Raw genomic sequence first — 4,693 nt, forward strand, 5'->3', positions numbered from 1 at the left:
AATGAGAGTGAAAATGAAAGAAATTTACTGTCAGAATATGACACCATTTATGTCTCCCTCTCTGTGTATTTTTTTGGCAGTGTGTAAGCGAGATGCTTGGCAATTCATGCAATTAATTCCAGGCTGATGTAAGTGCAGTCGAGGCAAAGGAAAATCAAAGGGATTCACATCACTTTGCTGCTGACCTAAAAAAAATGACGATAAAAGATGAATACCCTTTTGCAGATGGGCGACAGCCTGCTCTTTGAAGCTGTTATATTTGGGGGGAATATATTATTCTGTTTTGACATGTGAGACATATTTCACTTGCACTATGAAAACAGCCCCATTCTCTGGGAAACATGAGGCTGAGGAAATATGGGAACGTTATCTGTTCCACTCTCTTGAAGCAGCTGAGCTGGAGTTTATGCGCAGGAAGATACTAGAGGTCAATGGTGGAGCACATCGTTTGCATGCAAGTTTAGTTCTCACACCTGCAGTTGAAGTGTCTCAGGTATCATGAGTGGGAAGGACCCAGTCCTTAGAGTCCTTGGAGAGATGCAACCAGTCAGAGTAGACAGCTCTGGTACAACACAGTTCTGTCTCAACACATGAAGAGTTCCAGTTGTTTCCATTGGTATCTCAAAGTCAGCTTCCCCATGATTGGAAACTGGAATCTTTTACAAGGGGCTATATGAGATCTCTTCTGTAAGTAACACTGAAATGCTCACTACTTATAAATGTATACAGCATATTCAGTGCTGTTAGATGGACTTCTAACAAATTAGTAAGCTTTGTTGGAGTAACAGGACATGGGAAGGGGTTAATTTCCTTCATGACTGCAAATCACCTCATCGATGAACTAATCACAGGTGCAAGGTGAGACAATCCAGTTGCTATGGTAATGGCCCAGTGGCCCAATATATGTGATCAATGTCAGCTCAGTAGTAGAGTCTGTTGCTTGACCAGTGTTACGTCTTGAATTGCTGAACTTATTTAATGGAGATACTTTGTACTTGTATGCCTATATCTATATCTGTACCTGCAAGAGCCTACAAGCTGTATATGTCTACATCCAAAACTGTTTTACTGAGTCTTATCTTCTGCAACAGTAAACTATTTGGACCTTAAGCTACTTTCATGTGGTGACTTGTACTAGGAGCAACTTCTTGAGATCCCCAACAAGCTTCCCATAGAGACTGGTAGAATTTCCAGCTACAAGTCCACAGGCACAATTCCAGAGCTTCACACAAGCTTCACAGATGAAACTTCCTTGCAGATCTCTCCCCACCCCCTGCTTTTTCCTTGAGGATGTTCCTTGCAACCATGGATGATGGTGACACAGCTCAGCAGGCTAGATGAGAATGAAATCTGTTCTATAGATAAAGGAGTAGCAGATAGTTCCCCAGTAAACCTCTTAGGCAGTGTCTGCCACCACATAAATATGTGGGTTGGTGCAATATTGGTTGCATGCTCCTTCTCATCCCAGCTAAAACAACTCACCTTGGTAATTTCATTGCTCATTGGCTACATACTGATGTGCATCTATAGCCAGGATATCTGTGGGTGATGAAGAACACCCACATCAATTTTTAAGAGCAGTCATCAATGCATCTTTCAAACTGCAAATAAGAATCACAACACTTTAAACATTGCAGAAGTGGTCCAGGAATTGGAGAAAGAGATGGGTTGCCAATGGCATGGGTGCTAGCCAATAAGGACCCAAGACATACAGCTTTTCTCTTCAACAGGCTGAAAACTTGCAGAAAACCTTCTTCCTCTTCAGAGCACACTCAAGGAAAGAAGAAACCATGTGTATTTTCAGGGCAGCCTTCAAATCACCTTCACCATGTTTGAAATGTTACGCACATCTTCACCTGAAATGACAGACTTTCTTATCACTGGTGAAGCTGTGCCACTTTCATTGGCCTCCCTAATCAAAATAGGGTCCTTTGCCATGCCATTCCTGATCTTCAATGTAATCACACCTCATTGCAAGATATATGTTTAAATCCACTTGCGTGTCCATTACACATGTTCCTACTTGCAAAAGGGTAACAGTTAAGTATGGCTAGTTAAAGGTAAAGGTAAAGGGACCCCTGACCATTAGGTCCAGTCGTGACCGACTCTGGGGTTGCGCGCTCATCTCGCATTATTGGCCGAGGGAGCCGGCGTATAGCTTCCAGGTCATGTGGCCAGCATGACAAAGCCGCTTCTGGCAAACCAGAGCAGCACATGGAAACGCCGTTTACCTTCCCGCTGTAGCGGTTCCTATTTATCTACTTGCATTTTGACGTGCTTTCGAACTGCTAGGTTGGCAGGAGCTGGGACCAAGCAACGGGAGCTCACCCCGTCACAGGGATTCGAACCGCCGACCTTCTGATCAGCAAGCGCTAGGCTCAGTGGTTTAACCACAGCGCCACCTGGGTCCCTCCACAGCGCCACCTGGGTCCCTAGTTAAACACATATATTAGTATGCTGATCTTTTCTGTGGCTTATAAGGTCAGGATGCTACTTATTCATTCCAGGTCACATCCTAGAGAGGTCACATCCTAGAGAGGTCACATCCTAGAGAGGCACTTGTACCAGGGTCATAGATAGCTCATGAGGTATTATATATTAGGCTCAGCTGCCCTGATGTCATGATCCATAGAAATAAACCAAGTAAAATTTCAGACTAGCACCCATTGTTTCATGCCTGTCCACCAACGTTTTACTGCATTAAGAGCAGAGTCAGCTGGAAGTGGAAAGTACAGTCTTAGAAAATATTTGTGACCCGCCTTTGCAGAAAGACAATGGTTTATTTCTTTATTGTGTAGGAGTGAATTTAGAGCACTTCCAGGCAGGTCACTTTCCAAGTGGCCTGGAAAGATTCCTTACATCCTCCTGTTACAGACACCTCCTCACAAAGAGCTGCGTGGAAATGTAAACAGAGTGAGATCTAGAAAACTCTGCTAGTATTGACAGATGTGCCAGGGGAGGAAATGAAGAAGTTATTCTCATGGCTGTTTTTCAGAGTTCCATGGATATTTAGCATAGTAAACATGTGAAGTATGTAAGGGAGCTGCACCAGTGGCAGACCCATAATGTACTACAGTTGTCTGGCAGATGTACACTGTAGCATTGCCTTTTAGAGGAAGCATGCATACAGGGCCTTGCGTACAGGGCCATGGAACCTAGCGCCTCCAGATGTTGTTGACCCATAACAACCACGACCCCATATGTTCAGCAACATCTAGAGGGTCACAGATTCCCCACTGCAGGCTTTAGTAGATTCATATCTAACCACAATGGCTTAACTTCCAGTGCTAAAAGTAGCACAAGAGGTTACACATTTTATTGTGTAAAATGGCTCACCCCTTATTTCCACAACAGTCTCCTTGGGTAAGCAATGCTTAGAGACAATGAATGGTCCAAGGTCACCCAGTGAGTTTCATTGCTGAATGAGGATTTGGACCTGGGCCTCCCCAGTCCTAGTCCAGCACTCTACCTCTGTTTCATGTTGGCTCTTGGCTTAATTATTAAGAGAATCCTCTAGGGCCCTGTTTCCCCTCCATCATAAGTAGCCCCACAGGATGGGTGGCTTTCTGATGTTCTGATGGGTGACGGCAAAAAAAGAAGTTCAGCATCATCACAACACTCCTTATGATGACCAGGTTCCCCCTGCAGCATATTGACTTTGAGTTTATTGTAGTTTTAGCCTAATTGCATGCATTTTATTGTTTGATATTGTTCTAATTTCCTATCACTTTGTTTGCTACCTTGATTTATTTTTCTTTTATAGGAAAGAAGGAGACAGCTGTTGAAAATAAGTAAAGGAATAAGCAAACATGCATGTTCAAATTAGCTCTTGTCCAATTTCAGCTCCATAAAAGTTTTCTAGTGTGTTTGCATACCTTCACCCCTCCTTCCACTGTAAGAAAAGACACTGGTTGACATTTGATAAGACCTGTTTTTCCTGTAAAGTGGTCCTAAAGGCACACAACAAAAGCTTTCTGCCTCCTTTTTCTTGGGAGAAAAAAAAAGAAAGCTTTAGGGGGCAATTTGAAGTGGAGAAATTACAGGGGCAGGAGATGGGAGCACTTAACCCTCCTTCCACCTGCTACTTTTCCTCTTCAAACCCCCACCCCATCCCTCGCATCCAAATGAGCTTCTACATCTGTAATGTTCCAGAAGTGAGTTTGAAGATAGAAAGCAGTTATTAGGATTTTTATGCTTGTGTGTAACATGTACTGTAGTTAGGTCCTAAATGTCTGTGAAAACACAATTTAGTGGTTGCAGTTGTGTGTCCCTAATCTAACAGGAATGCCATTTCAGACGTGGGGGAGGGAGGAATGATTTTAGGAGGACTCAAGATCCACAGCCAGCTTCAGAGGCGAGCCTTCAGAGGCGAGTCAACATTAGCTTACCGAAAAGTACTCCCTTGAACTTTTAAGGGTTTATTTGCTGTGGTCATCTCTTTCTTCTTCTTCTTTTGACACCTTTCAATCACTAGACCTCTAACTTCTCTGAAGAACATGACAGCCCACCATAATTGGCGCCCCCTTAACCGCTCCCTCCCTCCCTCTTTTTGGAGCCGACGCTGCGCCATAGGTTACCTGCCAGCAGTGAGCATTTCGACTGGGCGCATTTGTGCCTTCTCTATCACAGCTTACAGAGTGTGAAAAAGGAGGAGCTGGCATACGCCTCTTTTCCTGGAGCCGAGCGCTGTCCC

Source organism: Zootoca vivipara, chromosome 1 (assembly GCF_965207765.1).
Source record: "Zootoca vivipara chromosome 1, rZooViv2.hap1.1, whole genome shotgun sequence".
NCBI lineage: Eukaryota > Metazoa > Chordata > Lepidosauria > Squamata > Lacertidae > Zootoca > Zootoca vivipara.